At 45.9% G+C, this 21141-nt stretch overlaps 1 long non-coding RNA gene across 1 annotated transcript in view; it reads right to left on the minus strand.

Moving 5' to 3' along the window:
- Window positions 1–1214: 1214 nt before the first annotated feature.
- Window positions 1215–21141, minus strand: part of LOC139186622 (uncharacterized) — a 28335-nt gene continuing 8408 nt past the window's right edge. Inside the window, exons 2-3 of the long non-coding RNA XR_011570298.1 lie at window positions 9761–10645; window positions 1215–7781 (exon numbers count right to left, since the gene is read on the minus strand). This is a non-coding gene — a long non-coding RNA (uncharacterized lncRNA). The remainder of the gene's footprint in view (window positions 7782–9760; window positions 10646–21141) is intronic.

Consider the following 21141-nt stretch of genomic DNA (forward strand, 5'->3'; position numbering starts at 1 on the left):
CAGAGGCTGGCCAGATTTGTTTGCCGATACTTGGTCTTTAGAACCCTGTTTATGGGTTATGAACCCTGGTCTGTTAGATCTACCAAGGACAGAGATAAAACTAATGCTTCCAAATGATTCTTTAACTCAAGTCCTCATAAAAATAACATAAAGAATGAATCAACAAAACTAAAAATTAGGTAGTATCTAAACTCTTCACTTAAACATTACTATATTTAATATATCATATACTTTTATATTTATAAGAAATATTAAATGAGTTTTGATAGGAACCTGTAGTTCCTCATACAAAAATGGTAAAATCCTTGGAGAGACATCATATTATGCATCAGTTAGGATACTGCCTAAGCTGCTGTAGCAAAGAGGCCCAAAGTCTTGGAGGCTTTACAAAATAGAAGTATATTTTTCTATATATATATTCAATAGGGAAGCCTGGCGTGCTGCAGTCCATGGGGCTCGAAGAGTTGGACACAACTTAGCAACAGAACAGCGAGAGCAACATTCTCACCACATGACATCCATCCTTGGCTTGTCCACCTGCAGCCACTGGGAGACAACAGAGAGGCAAAGGGAAAAGTCCACTCACCCTCTTTTGTGGGCATAAGCTGGAAGTAGCATATGTCGTGCCTGTCCACTTCCCACTGACCAGAATTCACCCGACTGGCCATAACCAGCGAGTAGGGAAGTTAGGAAATGCCTCAAGTTGGGCAACCGTGTGCTCCACCAAAATCTGGGCATTCCATTGTCATAAAACGAGGGGCAGCCGGGGGAACTTGCATTGGTAAACAGCTAGCACTCATCTGCACACAGCACAACAGAAAAGACCTCCAGCAGTGCAGACGGGCTGATGGGATTTTAAATCCTGACTGCGCTGCTTACTGGCTTTTTTTTTTTTTTTTTTTTGAGAATTATATAATCTTGTTGAGCCTTATTTTTTCGTCTATAAAATGAGATGACCAATAATGTTCTCTCTTGACTCCCCTTTGTGTAAGTTCTGCTTTTCTCCCAATCACCCTCATTAGGAAAAGAAACCTGAACATGTTGCCCCACATCCAAGTTCATGGAGAGGTCCAAGGAGGGAGAATTCAACCTTGCCCACACCCACAGGGAGAACAGGCCAGGCACAATGGTTTTATGATCAGCCTTGGCTTGAATTAGAAAGGTGTGTGTGGAGCCCGGCTGCTCATGGCTCAAAAACCAACCAAGAGGCCAGGTCGGTGGGCAGGAAAGCTTGCTTTATTTTCAGAGGCCAGTCACCTGGCAGGGGGAGGTATGAGCGGTGGTGGGAGTGATGTACTACATGCAGAAACAGCACAGTCACCTCTAACAGTCATCTTCAGATTGGTCATTAGTGGTCTGACCAGCATCATCCTGTTTGTTTTAGGTACAGGTCATCGTCAGTTCCGGAGAAGGTGATGGCGCCCCACTCCAGTTCTCTTGCCTGGAAAATCCCACGGATGCAGGAGCCCGGTGGGCTGCAGTCCATGGGGTCGCTAAGAGTCGGACACGACTGAGCGACTTCACTTTCACTTTTCACTTTCATGCACTGGAGAAGGAAAGGGCAACCCACTCCAGTGTTCTTGCCTGGAGAATCCCAGGGATGGGGGAGCCTGGTGGGCTGCTGTCTCTGGGGTCGCACAGAGTTGGACACGACTGAAGCGCCTTAGCAGCAGCGGCAGCAGCATCTTCCGTTCTGGGGTCATTTGCTCCCATCTCTTTGCAGTCAGTTCTCATTGGCCGTGGCATTGTGGCTGCTCACGTCCTGGGCACAGTCTGCTCATCACAAAGTTAACTTCTCCACCTGGCATTCTGGTATCTGTAAGACAGCTCACGGGATGTGTCTCAGAACATTATCTACAGCCCTTGGGGAAGAATTAAGGGTCCTTGACGATGCTTAATGACTGCATTATGATTATTTAGTCTCCTTTGACTGTTTTCCTTGTTTCAGCATTTCTCACTTCTTTGATCAAACTTATTCTCTGACTAAAGTTTTCCAGGCAGGCAGAAGCGATGGTGAGGGGCAACGGCCATAGGGTCCTGCTCCATCTCAAGCAGGGAAAGCAACAGTTCTCCGACAGAGAATCTCTCTTGAGCTCAGAGCCTCCAAGTGTTCATAAGTGTTTGTCTGGATGTCATTCTTTTTTCTCTCGTACAAGAGTTTACCAACACCAGTGGACCTTTGCCAGTGAAGGAATAACTCGCTCATGTGCGGCTCTCTCACTACTCTCTCCTCGTGTGTGTATCTCTGCTGTGGTTGCAGTGCTACTAACACGAAGAAAGCGCTCTGGGGCAGTGATGCTGGAAGGGGAGCAAAGGAGCACAGCCCTCGCTGGACCCTGGGCTGCGTCCTCGGCCCAAGCCATTGTGTAATCACTGGAATGTAAGTTTTGTAAAGATTTCCCCGCTCCGTTCTGTCTTTCTCTCCACAAGTTCTTAGTGACGTCAGACATTCCACATTTACTAATAAGACCTCACACCTTCTCCAAAGCAGTGGTTTTCCTGCTCTGATCAAGACCTACCACTCAACACCTACCTTCGCAAGCTGCTGCAAGGATTTGATGAGGTGACGTATGTCAGGTTCTTAGAACAAAGCCTAATGCTCAGTAAAGAATGTAATAGAAGTCTGCTACACGGTGAGCAACAGAGTGGGTTCAGATGTTAACGTCTAACTCCTCCCCACTATGAAATGGGTCACACCACTATCCAAATGTATCTACTGGAATTATCCTGGCTCTTGGCTTCCATTTTCCATTATCCAGCTCCCATGCCAGAGCAGTCTACTCTGCAATGTTAGAAGACCGATTACCAACAACAGGGAATTCTCTGACTGTGTCGCTCAAGAGACGCTCCTTCAAGCCCAGAACAGCTGTGTAACCAAAGAGACATCCCATGGCATGCTCTGCAAATGCCTACCACCAGCTCCTTATCACACACGGATGGCTCCTATCTGCTAGACAGACCATCATCTCTCTTTCTCTTCCTGAGCACTTTCTCTCTCTGCTAAACTGTCTCTCCTGTGGTAGTCAGAGGGAGCTTTATAGCCAGTTCCTTTCAGTGTAAAGAAACTTCCAGATTGAGACTGTCTCCCATTGGGCAAGACCACAAGCGTGATGTCTCATCTGGTGACTCTGCAGGCGTGCTCTTTGTGCAGAAATCTGGAGAGCTGCGATCTATCATTTAATGTATATTGCTGTGTATCCTACTTATGATATGCTGAAAGTTGATATAATAGAAAGAGCCACAGCTAATTTTTAGGTCCTTTACAGAAATTCCTTGAGCTAATTTTAGAGCCTGATCTCTTACCAAACTGCCAGGAGTCTCCAGTCTAGCCAAAATCACCAAGGCGTCTTTTCTTTCCCTTGTCATTCATTCATTCAACATTTTGATTAAATGCTGCAGTTTGCCAGGCCCAGTGTTATTCCTTTAAGGTAACATGATGAGGGTGATAAAGCTTTTCCTTTATCAATTTAAAATTTGTTTTCAGTGTGCTAAACTTTTTCTGTTTCTCTGAACCAGGGGTTCAGCGTGGAACACCTGTTCCCTTGGTCTTTACTTGTGCAGAGTACTTACCATTCTTATTCTCTGTGGAGCCTTCCCAAATTACTGCTGCTCAGAGTGAGAAGAGAATCTTTATCTCATGTCTATGCTGATTAAAAATTCCATGGTTATAGGTTACTGATAACAGAAAATAATTCTGAAAGTCTTTAAAAACTTTTTTGAAGTTTATCAGAGAGACCCCAAATTATAAAGAGCTTGGAGGGTCTGGTTAGAGCCATGGAAATCTGGGAGTGGCCAGGAGGCAAGAAACCTAACATTCTTCTTCGGATAGGAACAGTCCACCCGAGAAATTACCACCATTGCCTGTGGACACAGAGCAGCTACTGTGAGTTCATTCCAGTGTTCTCACAGCTGCAGATTCAACACTGCAGGGTAAACACATCTGATTGATCAAACTGCGATCTTGTGGCTGGCAGAGGGTCTGCAGAGTCAAGGCCCAACCCTTCAGCTTCCAGAATAGGAGATAAAGGAATGATCTCCTGCACGTGCTGTAAGCAATTTCTCCAAAACTAGGGAGGGAAATTAGAAGTCGAGCCCCCAAAGAAAGAACAAAGTCCCCTATACCAGTCATGACTGCATTTTGATACCTTTTAAAATTCTCATCACCTCTCTTGTTTTCTCTTATTTACGTGGCGTTTACTCTCTTTTTTTTTTTTTTTTGGCCATGAAACGTGACAGGTAGGATCTTAATTCCTTGAGCAAGGATCGAACCAGAGCTCGTGGCGGTGAGAGCACTGGGTTCTGACCACTGGGTCGCCAAGGAAGTGCCTGCATTCTTTAAATGGATTTAGACTTTGTTGTCAATTCTCTGCCCCAAACTAAGTTCCTTCAGGATGAGAGCACTTGTTATATTCTGTACATAAGCTGGAGGCTCAGACAGTGAAGAATCCGCCTGCGATGCGGGAGACCTGGGTTTGATCCCTGGGTCAGGAAGATCCCCTGGAGAAGGGCCTGGCTACCCAGGCCAGGATTCTGGCCTGGAGAATTCCATGGACAGAGGAGCCTGGCGGGCTACAGTCCACGGGCTCGTAAAGAGTCCAACACAACTGAGTGCCTTTCACTTCGCTTAACCTCCTAGCATTGGGCTTCCCTGGTGATTCAGCAGTAAAGTATCTTTCTGCCGTGCAGGAGACTCGAGTTTGATCCCGGGGTCGGGAAGATCCCCTGGAGGAAGGCATGGCAACCAACTCCAGTATCCTACCTGGAGAGAGGAGCCTGGTAGGCTACAGTCTATGGGGTCACAAAGAGTCAGACATGACTGAAGCGACTCAGCACCTCCGAGACCTCCGAGTTACTTGCTCCCAGAAGGTGCCTGTGAAGTAATTTACAACCCGATAAATGCTGGGTACTTATCTTACCAGCCTCTTCAGATCTCTAGTGCTACCAGTGATGGAGAATTTGAAACTTTGGAGTAAAATTTCAAGACATTTTATAACTACTTAAAGTTATGTCTATTTGACAACATAACCTGTGTTTGCTTTTAAACAGTAGGAAAATACTTATAATTAAAAACAATAGAACAGTTCAGCATTAAATAAATCTTACATCTGCTGTTTAGCCACTTGAGGGGAAACAGTTCTCTAACAAATGGCAATGGTCAAGAAAGCTATGAAACTTAGGCCAGTTGTCGTGGAAAATGACTGCCTAGTTGCTAAGCTACCAGTCCTAAAAGAAGCTCAATGAGGAGATAAAAACCAGCTTAACTAGACCCGGTCCATCTGAGAGTAGAAAGTTGTAGCTGGCAGGTGATTCTGGCAGATGCGTGGCAGGAAAAGTGATTGACAAGCTGGTCTTCGCTTGGCATGAAATCTGGCTTTGATGTAGTGAGTGACTGACAGGCTGGTGTCATCAGAAAATGTGGATTGTGCGTCGGAAGGGCTATTTTGCAACAAAGTGATTGACACGTTACAGAAATTGTCCCGTAGATGGAGAAAACCAAATAGAGATTTGTTTTGACAAGCATTTCCTTTTTACCTGTTCACTTTGTATACAGAGAAGAGAGAGAGGAAGCCCTTGTGGGTGCTAACCGACTTATCCAGTAGATATCTGGATGGCGGTGGCCACGAGGGTGCCTGGGAAGAGCCTGGGTGGTAAGGAGGTGGCAGGCGGATGTTCCAGCCTGGATTCCCCCATGACTGCTGTCTGGGGAAGTAAAGCCGCTCTCCAGGCTTCACTGTTGTATCTGCTAAATGAGGAGCTTGAACTCAAATTGTTTCTATATTCCACTCCAACCATTTGTAAGTCTGTGTTGTTTTTTTTTCATGGACAGCTATTATGTTCCCACATCTTTTCTGTCTTCTGGCTCATCAGATTATTGCATTTCTTAAGCCACAGTGATTGGTTCATGGATTGTTCCAATGGGACACATAATAGAAGATAGAATATAAGGTCTAGAAGTATTGGCAGTCATCTTTGCCACCTCATGTGAGGAGGGTGGACCAATAAAATACTGGAGTGGGTTACCACGCGCTTCTCCAAGGGATCCTCCTGACCCAGGGATCGAACCCAGGTCTCTTATGTCACCAGCTCTAGCAGGCAGCTTCTTTACCACTAGTACCACCTGGGAAGCCCCAGTAAAATACCTGATTCCCCCGTAAAATTCAAATAATGAATAACTTTACAGTGTAAGTGTATCCCAAATATTGCATGGGATATACTTAATCTCAAAAATATATTTGTTGTTTATTTATCTGAAGTTCAAATGAATCTAGGTGTCTTATATTCTTAGTTGTTAAATCTGGCAGCATCTTATATTAACAAATAATCTGCTTGGGAATGAAGCCAGTGCAGACACAAGTGGAACTCAGAGGCACAGATAATGAGTCCTGGTGGCGTTACTCAACTTCCTGGATCCAGCGAGCCTGAAATGTGACTGGCTGCGCTCTGCCCAGACCCAGGTGGGAAGCAAACAAAAAACCAAAACCTTTTGAAACTGCTTTATTAAGCTCGCGTGAGTTAAGTTTCTCCCTGGTAACCACGGAATGCCCTCTCCTCCTGCTCCTCCGCAGCTCCCCCCTCACTTTAGCTTTTGGGTCAGGCCATCACTGGACGCACCTGTCCTGTGTCCTGTCCAAGGGAACACGTTTCCTGAAGTGTGTCTTATTCTCCTCAAAATGGCCATGTACCTTCTTGACTTACAACTAGTTTTTCTCCTGAATTCTGACTTTCTCCCTCCTCTCATTTTCCTGAACACTACTGTTATTTTTGTTTAATTACCAATTATAAGTTATAAGGAAAAAAATTTTTTTAAGGAAATTAGAGCTGGGAGACAACTCAGAAATCCTTACTGTCACCTGTTGCTGAAACAAGGAACAAATAGCCCTGCCCATTTCTTGTCTTTTTTCCAAGGAAGTTGGCCAACCATGTTTTTGACCAGTAAATTATTTATTGGTTATTTGTAAGCCACATTGCCTCAAAAAGAATTTAAATCTTGTTCTGAGAAGTAGCAAGATTTGGTCGTCCTATGATTCTGCGCTTTTAGGGTGTGGATGGCAGAAAGCAACTTCTTTGGCTGGTGCAAAATGTCCAGGTACGTTTTCTAAGGGTGGGGGTGTCTCAGGGAACACACAAAACGAGGATGCAGCCAGCTCTGGGAAAGAGCCTGAAGTCAAGACCTAGACAGCCGTCTGATTCCCTCTCTCTCTCTTTCTCAATTCTTCCTTCTCATTTCTACCTTGCTTTCCCTACCCAGACTATGATCACTGCAGAGAGTAGCTTTTCCTCTGCACTTAATCTGTTTGGTGGAAAACAGCTGTCCCAGATGTTGAATGATTTGGATTCAGTGGCAGGATCTCATCTGCCATCTCAGCACCAGTGCTGGAGAAATGGGATGCGAGGGTCTCCCATGAGCCAGATGTTCTCAGCCCAGTGGGGGACAAACACTCAGAATACGGACATGGCTGCCCAGGACCCATCTCTGTGGATTGCAACCCACTCCCAGGATTAAGTTACAAGCGTGCCAGTTATTAAGCTATTGTTTCTCAGTTCCAAATCCCTTCTCTGAACTCTGCTCTGTGAGGCTGGGGGCTGGGTCCTAGCAAATGGCATAATTCCTTGGACAGTTTGACATGGAAGTGTGTCTAAAACAGACTTACAGCTAAAGCCAGGCTGGCCAAACTTGGCTGTGACAGCCAGACTGGTGGTTCCGATTCCTGGTACCAAGAACGCCGAGTGGTCCCTGGAAATCCACATCCAAGCAGGAGTCCACGTGTCTGCCCACTGACCTGTAAAGATCAATAGAATAAGATAGGGAAATTTTTAAAACCCCTTTTTCCAAAAAATTCTATGAATATGAGCTCTTAAAATTTTCTCCAAGTGGCTCTAACGTGTCCACGGTTGAAGAATTTTATTTCAAGCAAATTCACGTCCACGAAGGGCATTTTCTGGAGTTCTGAAGGAAGCAGAAGGAAGAGTAAGATTATCGCTTCAAATGCTATAGGAGTTGACACAGGTGGAGCACGATGAAGTCTAAAGCTCTTTGCACAGAGATTCCACATGTGATTTTGCCTGGGTTAGAATCCTGCCGATGCTACTTCCTAACCTGTAAACGTGTAGCAACACGGTTTTGCTATATCTCTGTTACTGCATTAGCAAAGTTGAGCGAATGAGCGTTGCTGCCACACACAATCGTGAAGTTTGAACGAGGAGCTCCATTCAGGACGGTGAACTTGCTTGCCTCAGCCAAGTCTTAGGCCTGGACTAAAGTGAGTACTCAGTACATGTCCATATTATCCTACTGGCCTTTTGGGTCTTGCGGTCCTCTGACTTTTATCTCAGAGCCTGCTGTACTGTGCTTAGTCACTCAGTCATGTCCAGCTCTTTGTGACCCCCTGGACTATAGTCCACCAGGCTCCTGTCCATGGGATTCTCCAGGCAAGAACACTGGAGTGGGTTGCCATGCCCTCCTCCAGGGGATCTTTCCATCCCAAGGATCAAACCCAGGTCTCCTGCATTGTGGACGGATCCTTTACCAGCTGAGCCACCAGGTAGTCCATGAACACTGGAGTGGGTAGCCCATCCCTTCTCCAGGGGATCTTCCCAAACCAGGAATCGAACCAGGGTCTCTGGCATTGCAGGCAGATTCCTTACGAGCTGAGCTACCAGGGAAGCCCTTAGCTCAGAGCCTATAGGGAGCTGTTAGAAGGAATTAAGCCATCTATGCTGAATTCCATCTGTGTGCTGAGTGACTGGAACCCAGAGAAAAGGAAGAAAATGATGTACGCCTGAAACACAGAGGCTCCCAGAATGTGATGACTTTGGCCGTAAGTGCTGCTTTATGGCTGTCTGTACAGCTGCCCGTCACAAACGTCCGACAGGTGACCTGCAGTGATGAGAGGGGGAAGGGAGCGGCATGCAGAGCACCGCGCCCGGCGGAGCGCAGATCAGGGGAGGGCGTCCCTGGAAGACACAGCGTCCCTCCCTCGCCCTCCTCTCAGCCGCAGACCCAGCGCCCCCACTCGTGGCCCCGCTTCTCACTTCCCAGCTCCCAGTCATCCATTTACGCGTTCATTCATTTTTTCCTTGCATTATATTTTAATTCACTCGTGTGTGCCTTCAACCATCTATTCATCAAATTTTTAATTACTCACATAGCAAATGTTTATTGGGCTAATAGCTGCAGATTAGATGTACTGGGCTCTTTCGGTAAAGTGAGTTCCTTGATAAGTATGAAGAACCTAACAACAGCCCCGGCATTTACTGAGCACGTCTTCTGTGTCACACACCATGAATTATCTCATTTCATCCTCACAAGAGTCATGTGAGGTAAGATGCTATTCTTAACAACATTTTTTAGAGATTGGGTGAAGTGTTTTAGAGGGTTTAGGTGAGGTGTCCAGAGTCACACAGCTGGTAGATCACAGAGCCAGAATTCAAAATCCTGTTTGTCTAACATAGCACATACGCTTTTATCCAGTACTTGGGGCCACCTCAATAGATCTGAAAGTCGAATATTTGTACTTCTTGCTCAGAATGAATTCTGAATAGGGAAGGTGGTGCCTGATCTGTGTTGCAAAGTGTGGACAGGAGACTGGTAAGAAAATGATTTAAGAAGGTATTCATGCTGATCAAAAACAACATACTAAATAAAACAGTGAATCGGAGACCCACGGTGTGACCTCACTTTCCCAGCATAACTCATTGAAATTGGATTAATATGTCATCATCAACTTGGCAAAACCAAATAGTGAGTTAAGAATCTTACCATGTAAAGTGTGTTGTTGTTTAGTTGCTAAGTCATGTGCAACTCTTTGAAACCCCATGGACTGAAGCATGCCAGATTCCTCTGTCTTTCACTATCTATCAGAGTTTGCTCAAATTCATATCCATTATGTTGGTGATGCTATCTAACCATCTTATCCTCTGCCACCCCCTTCTCCTTTTGCCTTCAATCTTTCCCAGAATCAGGGTCTTTTCCAGTGAGTTGGCTCTTTGCATCAGGTGGCCAAAGTACTGGAGCTTCAGCATCAGTCCTTCCAATGAATAGTCAGGGCTTACTTCCTTTAGGATTGATGGGATTAATGTCCTTGCAGTCCAAGGGACTCTCAAGAGTCTTCTGCACTGCAACCAGAAAATAAATTCAAACTGGCCTGAAGAAGGAAGAAATGCATATGTTTGCATCACTGAAAGGGCCAAGGGCAGGGCTTCAGGTACAGTTTGATCTAGTGCCGTCAAGGACCAGCTTAGTTCCCTTCTGTATTTCTTCTCTGCCTTCCATTGACTTAGCAACTTCCTCAGGCTTCAGATGAGTTCCCATTGGCAGTTCCATGGACTTCTGTCTTAGTAAGCAATGAAGTTGGGCAAGTCTACATATCTTCACACCACACAGATCATGGAAGGACTGGATCTCAAAGAGTTGAGAGCCACTTGTTTCATCTCAGAAGCCCTAGAAAAATTCTCCAGAGATTGTATTGGTTTTGACTGGGTTTCTTCCATCATAAATCAAATCATGGTTTCCAGAGGGATGAGACAGAATAGGATTTTTGGCTTCAGATAGTCAGAGTCCACCCTCAAAAGCTGGGGGAAGGATCGATACCACAAAAATTAATGGCTGATCATGGTGGGGGAGTCAAACTCCAAATGGTGTTATCTGGAAGAGGAAGAGGAACTGAAGTTAGACAGGAGAAACCACTGGGGTCCACCACACCTAGCTGTCCCGTTTCTTTGTTTAACTACTGAGTGCCCAGGAGTGTCTTCCTGAAGCATACAGTACCTCAGTTTTGAACCACGCTAAACTGGCGGTCTAGGCGGTCGGGCTCACTGGCACTAGTGGTAAAGAACCCACCTGCTGACGCAGGAGACATAAGACTTGGGCTCAATCCCTGGGTCCGGAGGATCCCCTGAAGGAGGGCATGGCTACCCACTGCAGTATTCTTGCCTGGAGAATCCCAGGGACAGAGGAGCCTGGCGACCTATGTCCATAGGATTGCCAAGAGCCAACACGACTGCAGCTATTAATTCTTGGCACGCTTGCAAGAAACGGGCAGCTGAGTTTGTCCGTTGAATTGCAGACGCTGCATCCGATCCCCTTGGTTGGTTGAATCCACACACGTGAAATCTGCGGATCTAAGGGCCAACTGTACTGTGTCATGTTATATCAAGGACTTGGGCACTTTTTGGAGTTTAGTATCTTCTGGAGTCCTGGAACCCATCCTGTGGATACTGAGGGATGACTGTATTGCCTTATTCATTACCATCTTGGAAGCATTTTCTCCACTAAATGCAATCACATTTCTTTCATATAAGTTAGTATAGTATTGCTTTTTTTTCCTCCTCAAACTGCCTCAGAAGTCCCAGCGCTCAAAGTGTCTTGAGTAGTTACTGTCACTACCCGCCTTTATACCTGCTTTGTCTCCTGACTAAACAAAAGGTATCGACTTGCAACACTTCAATTAAAATCAGGTTAAATTCTGCGTTTCTTTACAGGGGTGGTGCTTCAATTGCAATTCTTTCCATGTCGTCTACTCGACAAATGTGTTTGGCATGTGTAGACTGTTGCGATCACGTTTCTTCTTGTGACATTTTGAGGAGGGGGGAAAAACTGCATGGTTCAGTGGATGACACAGTTTGTTACAAGTGGCAACGTAAAAATTTGAAATTCTTAAACGATTTAGCATTTCCCCTCCCAGACACGTTATTTATCACAGAGAGGTGATATTCTGGGGGACTCAAGCCAATCAGAGGATGGGAGCATAATTTTTACAAAACAAATGTATGTATAAATTATCACTCTCTCTTCTCCTCTCCATAAATAGCGACACTAATAGATCCATAGCTGAGATATGGGAAGGGGTGCCGTGTTGTACAACAGTTCATCTTATCTGGGGAGGCAGAGTTGAGAAATCAGGTCAGCTAAGATGCACAGCTATACTTCGGCGGCGTCCGGCATGTCCTCACTACAGTAGCTGAAGCAGTGTCTCTTGTCTAGAATAGAAGGTACTTGTGTGTGTGTGTGTGTGTGCACGTGTGTGCAAGGAAAAGGGAGACAGAGGCTTATAATTTAAGCCATGATTGAACCACAAATATGTTTTACTTGGCTGGCACAAAATTTACACAATAGGGAACTTTTATTGAAAAGTCTAGATTACTGTCTTCTTATAAAGATCTTGAGCTCTTTCCTAAGGGGGAAGCAACTCACTGGAGCCTATAGGGGTTTTGTATAGTGACTGCCCCCTTTAGACAGGCCGTGAGCCCTCCAGGCTGCCTTAATGCCCACCACTCCCTGTCGCCTCAGACCCAATCTGCTCCATTTTGTTACTACCTTCTTGGATACAAGGGATACTTGAGTTTGTGGGCCTTAGGATAATGAGAGCCCTGTGGACGAATAATCCAGTGACTTTTCAATCCAGGGTCCTTGCAGATTTTGCCCCAGAGGTAGGCCCTGATGGTGGAAGGAATCTAATTTTCTTGTAAGACTGTTTTCCAGAATCCACGTGACTTAGAGTTTACCTCCATTAGCTGAAACAGTCAATATTCTCTTTGAATTTATATTTTAATTGGAGGAAAATTTCTTTACAATATTGCGTTGGTTTCTGCTATACAGCAATGCAAATCAGCCATAATGATACGTGTATACACACACGTATCTCCCCTCCCTCCTAAGCCTCCCAGCCCTTCCCCTCCCCACCCCACCGGTCATCACAGAGCAGCAGGCTGGGCTCCCTGTGTTATCCAGCACCTTCCCACCAGCTGTCTACTACACTGAGAGTGTATATATGTCAGGGCTACTTTCTCCATTCACCCCACTCTCTCCTTCCCCCACTGTGTTCACAAGTCCACTCTCTACATCTGCATTTCTATTCCTTCCTTGCAAATAGGTTCATCAGTCCAGTTTTCTAGATCCCATACATATGCATTAATATGCGGTATTTGTTTTTCTCCTTCTGACGTTCTCCACTCGAAACAGAGTCAATATTCTTTTAAAAAGTAAAACAAGATATTTCCAACTTTTCTGCAGTTTTAGTTTTCCTTTAGCATTCTTTTGCGACTCTTTTGAACCAAGCGACTTCTTGGGAGGTATGTTGGAAGGCTGACTATTCACAATGTAGATCACAGCCCTTGTAAATCAGAGCACACCACACACGTGATGTGGCTCTGGGGTTTCTGCTAACCACAACTGCCATCTTTGAGCTGACTACCACTGCTGGGTGTGTTAGTTACAAAAATCCTCAGCAAAAATATTCCAGGGCTAATAAATGTTATGTTTTGCCTTCTTCACTTTATAGTGATATATGTTTTATCAGAGGGGGGAAATGTGTATTTTTCCAGCTTCTTTCATTAGTGTCTCTAAGCTTGTTTGAGATTCGTACTTCGGGCAGCTCTCCAGCTGACCCACCACTCAATTCCCTTCTGCGGGAGAAGGGGAAGCTCGACAGAGGCATCACTGAATCACAGAATGTGTGAGTTTGAGACTTGGCACTGGGAATCTGTAAAGCAAAACTTTGAGAAATTTCCCATATTTTAATAAGCATACTATAAACTATTTTTGATTGCTTGTTTTTATTGCATACTCAATGTGCATACCTAGTTCAGGAGTCAGTAAAGTACGGACCAGGGTCCAATCTAGCCAGCTACCTATTTTTGTAAATAAAGTTTTATTGGCACACAGCCAGCCCCCTTATTTACATATCATTTGTGGCTTCTTTTGTCCTACAACAACAAAGTTGAGTAGTTGCAAAAGAGGTCAATATGGTCAGCAAAGCAGAAATATTTACTGTGTGGTCCTTTAAGAAAAACTTTGCCACACTCTGATCTAATTCTCTAACATAGTAGAAAAAGTGTTATTGCTTGTTAAATGCATTTAAAAAAAATGATTACTTCTCCTAAGTGTAAGCTCCTGTACTCCCCTTCAGGAGCTTTGTGGCACTTATAATCATTTATTCACTGGACATCTTCATACTCTAAGCTGCTTAGAGGGTCTCTTTTGGATCTGATTGTATCAATTAGGAATGCTTTTAACTACAAGTAATAGAATACTTCAACTAGTGGCTTTAACGATGAAGATTTGAATTATCTCATCTAATCAGAAACGTGGATGCCGCTGAGTCTAGGCTGGATGCAGAAGCCCCAGGGTCGTGCAAACCACAACTGCTATAATTTCAGTGCTAGAACAAGACAAGAAACTAGACACTCAATGAAAACATGTCAAATAGCACATGGATGTATTGATGGATGAATGGGTAAATGATAGACAACATTTTTCAAATGTAGTTAAATTTGGTCCCCAGGGTAGCCAGCAGGGACAGCATGTAAGGTGTCCTTGGTAGTAAAAATGTTGCAGACTTCACTTTATCTTAACCTCTTCGTATTAGAGTGAGGCACAAAAAAAGAAAGTTAGCTATTAGTGGGGACTTCCCTGGTGGTTTAGACAGTAAAGCATCTGTCTACAATGGGGGAGACCTGGGTTCGATCCCTGGGTCGGGAAGATCCCCTGGAGAAGGAAATGGTAATCCACTCCACCTATTAGTGTGAATGTTTATGGTTTTTGACTATCCAGCATCCATGAGCCACCTTTCTGGTTACAGCTCTTTAATTTTGCTTTGAGGAACCAAGTCTCTGAAATGATGTGACTAAAGTGAGGCAGGCAGCAGCCCTGCCCCCACAGAAAGCATCTGCTCCGGGGTCAGCACCCGCCCCGCCCCCATCTTCAGTGATCAGCCCAGAGTTGAGTGCACGTCCCAGGGTCACACAACCTGGACGAGCACGAGGCTTCAGCAGGTGCTCCCAGGGAAAAAGAATACAGAGCAGTCTCTAACAGTGCCGAGTCCATAGTGTGTGCTCAGCAAACAGCTGTTGAATGAATGAGTGAATAGATGAATAAATAGCATCTTCCTATGTCAGACAAGAAGGGTCCCCAGTGACCAGCTAATCTACCCGACAGAGGAAGCACTGGAGCTTCAGTCTCTATTGGCAAGCCAAGGCCTCCTCTGTTCCTCATTCCTGACCCTGGCCACAGGGATCCTCAGGCTTCCAGCAACCAACTTCTGCCTCGTCCATTTTCTCAAGTCCTTGAATCTTTCCATATCGTGAAGTACATCTTGTCTATGTATTTGAATTTCAGTTCTTGTCATTTGCAACTGAATGAGGAAGATGCCAATGGCCCTTTGCTGCCTTGCTGTGCTCACTAAGGGATATAGGGCTTTGTCCTGACTCTGCTCCTGCAGTCCTCTGTCTCCAAGCACATCTCTGACCAGGCGCTTGTGGCCGTCTCTCTCCTGCATTCCCACACTCCCCACTGTGGACTCAAGCACATCCCTGTTCTTAAGGAATTAATGCAGCGGGTGCCAGCGGTCCCTGGGCTGACTCGTTTCAAGAGGCTCACCTGGGCCATAGAGAAATCTAGATCTTAGACATTCAGTGGAGGATCTCCAGGGCCCTCGGACGTCCAGTGGACTGCGTCTGAGAGTCCTCCTGGGTCGGTGACTGAGCAAACACTGTGTCTGTCAGAAACAGGTGGCATCCAGGTGTAGCCTGTGCGGCCAGGCTCCATCTTGGAAATTCTAGCGCTTTCTGCAGCTGGGGTGGGCCACAGACCTTGCATTCTCTTCCACCCCAGCAGGACTGCTGTGAATCTCAACAGTGGTGCATGAGGATGATACCAGGACTCCTCCTTTTGAAAACATCCCTGAAATTTTCCCCTTCCAGGGAACTAAAATCTATTTTGCACTATGATGAGCTTCATGGACGAGAATATTTAAACAAGTAGCTGTCTGAAACATTATGCTCTGTGAATTCAACCATCAACCATTAAATCAAAAGTTTGATGTTAGGAACTCTAAGTAATATAGATACCTGTTAAGAATACGTTTTTTTAATGTACTCAAATTTTTAAAATTTGAAAATTCACTCTGCCACTTACTCACTGTGCAAACTTGAACTTGAATAAGAACCTTAAACAAGAACAAGGTCACTGTGTAATCCTGAACAGGAAGAGACCCTGATGCTGGGAAAGATTCAAGGCAAAAGGAGAAGGGGGCGACAGAGGATGAGATGGTTAGATAACATTATCGACTCAGTGGACATGAACTTGAGCAAATTCCAGGAGATAGTGAAGGACATGGCTTCTGCAGTCCATGGGGTCACAGAGTTGGACACGACTTAGCTATCGAACAATAACAACGAACCTTGAAAGTTACTGAAACCAGCGATTTTCAAATGTGGTCTCCAGACAGCAGCAGCAGCAGCAGCTGAGAATTTTTGGAATGAAAATCCCAGGGCCCACGCACCAGACCTACTGAATCAAATACTCCAGGGAAAGGAGTCAGTAATCAGAGTTTTCTCAAGCCTTACAGGTAATTCCAATGCATATCAAACCGTTGAGAACCATTGGCTTAAGCTATCCACTCTGAGTCTCCTTATATGTAAAAGGAGAGTCATATCACTTGGCCTCCTAAGGTTGTTTTGAGGATTAAACTCAATAGGTTTGCATGTAAGGGACTTAGTACAGCGTCTGGAGCTTCGTGCACTCAGTACCCGACAGCCACGATCAGCGTTATTGTTATTTTGTTCTTATCGGATTTCATTTCTGGGTGGCCAGTGAATTAGTCCACATCTCTAGGTGTCTACCTGTGAAATAGTGAAGAGGGAAGGTATTTTAATGGTAATCATTAGAACAACAGCTAATTTAGTGAACTCCTACCCTGGGCCAGCCACTTGGCTAATCACTTCATGAACTCTGCATTTGATCTTCATTTAAAAAAAAAAAAAACGTAAGAGAATGGTGCTATTATTGTCCATCATGTGACAGGTGAGGTAGCTTAAGTAGCTTGCCCAGAATAACACAGGTAGTGGGTGAAAGAGCCAGGAAAAGAACTCAGAGACTGAGCCTCCAGAGCCCGGGTTTTAAGCAGACCACCACACCGCCAATCCAGAGCGGTTTGCAGAAGGGACTATGCTGCTTCTGCTGCTACTAAGTCGCTTCAGTCGTGTCCGACTCTGTGCGACCCCAGAGACGGCAGCCCACCAGGCTCCCCCATCCCTGGGATTCTCCAGGCAAGAACACTGGAGTGGGTTGCCATTTCCTCCTCCAATGCATTGAAAAGTCAAAGTGAAGGCGCTCAGTCGTGTCCGACTCTTATCGACCCCTTGGACTGCAGCCTACCAGGCTCCTCCATCCATGGGATTCTCCAGGCAAGAACACTGGAGTGGGTTGCCATTTCCTCCTCCAATGCATTGAAAAGTCAAAGTGAAGGCGCTCAGTTGTGTCCGACTCTTAGCGACCCCATGGACTGCAGCCTACCAGGCTCCTCCATCCATGGGATTCTCCAGGCAAGAATACTGGAGTGGGTTGCTTGCCTTCTCCAGAAGGGACTATGGGTGGCCGTTTTCATACCTTCAGAGTCACTGCAAAAATCAGATACTCACTACCCCATACGCATTAACACCACAGCTATTGGTTAATTATAGAAGAAGTCTCTGGATCGGGTTTGGCTGGAGATGAGTTTATTTTGGAAGGGGACCTGGTGGCTGTCCTCCGTGAGGCTCCCCATGGCTTTCAACTTCTGCCTGAGTATGTTGGTCGTGTGGTCCTGATGGGAGATGATTTGCTGATGACAGGTCCATAAAGACAGCCCAGAACCGCTCCTTCCAGGTCACTCTGAGGCAGTGATGACCTGAGCCCACAGAATGCATTCAGTACCCCCCAGAACTGCTCCTTCCAGGTCACTCTGAGGCAGTGATTACCTGAGCCCACAGAATGCATTCAGTACCCCCCAGAACTGCTCCTTCCAGGTCACTCTGAGGCAGTGATTACCTGAGCCCACAGAATACATTCAATACCCCCCAGAACCGCTCCTTCCAGGTCACTCTGAGGCAGTGATTACCTGAGCCCGCAGAATACATTCAATACCCCCATGAGATGAGTCAATCAACTAGAAAAAATACTTCCTTTACTTACAGAAATACTTCCTTTAGCTTTAGGCGAGGATGAGAAAGAGGAAATGTGGAAATGCGACTTGTAATTATTGTTAAGTAAGTAATAAGTGGTTGTACTTATTAGCATGGGTGCGGGGGCCCAATGATAAATGCTAAATTTACACCAATTTTCAAAAAATCTAGCCCATAAAATACCAATCACACTCTGTTAAACAACTTAGAAATGGGTAAAAATTTTATGTATGTCAAAAGAATTTCAGAAGAGGCTGCTGCATTTGTAAATGTATTTAAACACCCATCAAAATGATATTCCAGAGTAAAAATATAAATTTATTCAGTGCTGTGTTCACTTCATCCTGAAGAACTTTTCAGGTACAGATAAACCTGGGACAAAACCCTGCAAGTTTTCCTATTTGAGCGAAGTTAATACCTTTGTCCTTCATTTGAGAGTTTCCACCTACATCTTCAAAGCTGGACCTCAGAAATATTACAAGACGCTCGGTTTAATGTAAAACTTCCCCGTGTTCCTAAAATGACAGCATCAACAATAGCACCAGTGAGCAAACACTACTTTTGGCTTCTGCCTTTTATTTAATTTTTTTCCCCTCTCCTTAGCTCCACCCCAGCCAGCTCTTGAAAGGCCTTCTGTTCTGTCAGCCATAATGACATCTGCTGGCGGAGACAGGAAGTCATAAATCTGCAGGTCCCCTCTCAACCAAACCTTGTTAATGCTGCCATTTATCACGGGGGCTGGGGTGCCATCTCTGGAGGGCTGGGCGCAGAGAGTCCATTTTCTCCCATACCCCTTTCCCAGGAGAGCAACCATTTCACAAACAGCCACTTTTTCATCTCGCGCTCGCAGACCTGAAAGGCAGATGTAGCGTGCGGCTCTTGGAAAGAAGCCACGATTCCAGGCAACAATAGACTCGACTTGATGTCTCAGAGCAGAGGAAGGCAGTTCTGACCAAGCTCTGTCCTTGCTCGTTTTAAATCGGCCCCTCACCGCGTCCAGGAGGGGCGCGGAAGACTTCCTCCCCGGGAGCCCCTCCGCCTCCCTGAACTTCTTTAAGGGCGAAACTAGCTACAGGGGGAGTTGAAGGAGAGATTGAAACTCAGAGTTACTTTTGTTCCACACTCATTCAGGCTGAGGTTCGGGTTTTATTTCTTAAGCGTTCACTGTACCCTAGGACTTGATTCAAGACCTATGTCTGTGCAGAACGTTGTCTAGCTTTTGCTACTCGAAGTGTGGTCCCTGGAGCAGAACCATTAGCAGCATCTGCTGCAGTTTGTTAGGAATGCAGCGTCCCAGGCACCCTATGGGCTTCCCTGGTAGCCCGGTGGTAAAGAACCCACCTGGCAGTGCAGGAGATCCAGGGAACACGGGTTCGATCCCTGGGTCGGGAAAATCCCCCGGAGAAGGAAATAGTGACCCACTCCAGTATTCTTGTCTGGAGAATCCCATGGACAGAGGAGCCTGGCGGACTACCGTTCATGAGGTCGCAAAGGAGTCGAGACGACTGAGCAACTAAACACACACAGGCACTCTGCGCTCACTTGATCAGAATCTGCACTGGAAGCCGGATCCCCAGATGCCTCCTCTACAGTAAAGCTTGCGAGGCCGGGCTCTGCGCTGGGGTTCTCAGCCTTGGCCCTTATTGACATTTGGGGCTGGGTCAGTCTTTGCTTGCAAGGGCCTTGCCTGTGTGCTATAGGACGTTTGCCGGGATCTCTGGCCTCTGCCTGCTAGATGCCGGTAACACACCCCTGAATCGTGACAATCAGAAACATCTGCAGACATTGTCAAGTGTCTCCTGGGAGCAGAAAGCACCCCTCTTCGAACGCATGCAAGTCCAAGTATGCTCTGAGAGTTCACAGGATCTTGTTAGAAAGGCACCTTTTCAGACTCCACCCCACATCTACTCTCTCAGGATTCCTAAAGATGGGGCCCAGGAACCAATCTATTTTAACTCTGTAGGAGACAACACATGGACTATGTTTAAGAACAGTTCAAGAACTGTGAAGCTGCAGATTACAAACAGGGAAAAGCAATGCGGTGACCAGATATTTTGCGATACAAAAGTCAGCGTGGGTCTTGCCTGGTGGCTCAGTGGTAAAGAATCCCCCTGCCAAGGCAGGAGACACAGGTTTGATCCCTGATCCAGGGAGATCCCACATGCCTCGGAGCAACTAAGCCCGTGGGTCACAAGTACTGAGCCTGTGCTCAATAGTCCGGGAGCCGCAACTGCTGAAGCCTTACCGCCCTAGAGCCCGGGCTTCACAAGAGAAGTCACTGCAGTGAGAAGCCCCCGCTTGCCACAGCCAGAGAAAAGCCCATGCAGCAGTGAAGACCCAGCACAGTCAAAAATAATAATAAAAAAATGACTCAGCACGGCTGTAGTGTTACCAAGAGAGTAATGTGTGGTGGTTGGATGTACAAGCTAGAGCCTTCTCAGGGTGTTTGAATCCAGGCTTCTGAGCTGCTGTCTCTATAGCCTTGGGTGAGTTTCCTAATTCCTTTGTGCCTCAGTTTCTTCACATGTAAAATGGGGACCAGCATCTCATCGAATTGTTCCAAGGATTGACACATTCACGTTTCAGGTGCTCAGCACAGTGTGTGGCCTGAGTGCTTCACAAACGCTAACTACTGTTAGACCATTTCTATAATTTGCCTCTTTCCCTGGATGGTTAAGTTCCCTAGGGACCCGGCAGTTGCTTTCTTCCCCTCCGCATCCGTAGCACCCAGCCCACTGCCTGGCAAGGAGGAGGTGCTTAATGAACCTTAGTAGGAAACGGAGGAGGCCCCAAAGAAGAGGAGGAGGTGCTGGCAGCAGCTGTCTGCCACCAATGGCTGGGGTGTGTGCTATGCTATCTTTGCCGTTTGTACATGAAGATCTGAGCTTCCCCAGTTGGCTTCTGTGAATTGGTGTCCTTGCAAACATAGAGGATTGAGCTGATGCTCGTTTTATCCCCTAGTACAGAGTAGATTAAACCTCAGATGCAGTTGACATCATTCTATAAACAATAGTCAATCCACAAATGCTTGTAAAAGAATGAAAAAGCTAAAAATGTGGGAGTACTGTCCATGTGTCAGGTGTCGTGATGAGTATTTAGGTTAGGTCACACAATCCCCTCTGAGCCCCTAATGGAATTGGTGACATAATTGTCCCCATTTTACAGATAGGAAAACTGAGGCTCAGAGAGGCTAAATAACTT

This window comes from Bos indicus, chromosome 13, assembly GCF_029378745.1.
Source record: "Bos indicus isolate NIAB-ARS_2022 breed Sahiwal x Tharparkar chromosome 13, NIAB-ARS_B.indTharparkar_mat_pri_1.0, whole genome shotgun sequence".
NCBI lineage: Eukaryota > Metazoa > Chordata > Mammalia > Artiodactyla > Bovidae > Bos > Bos indicus.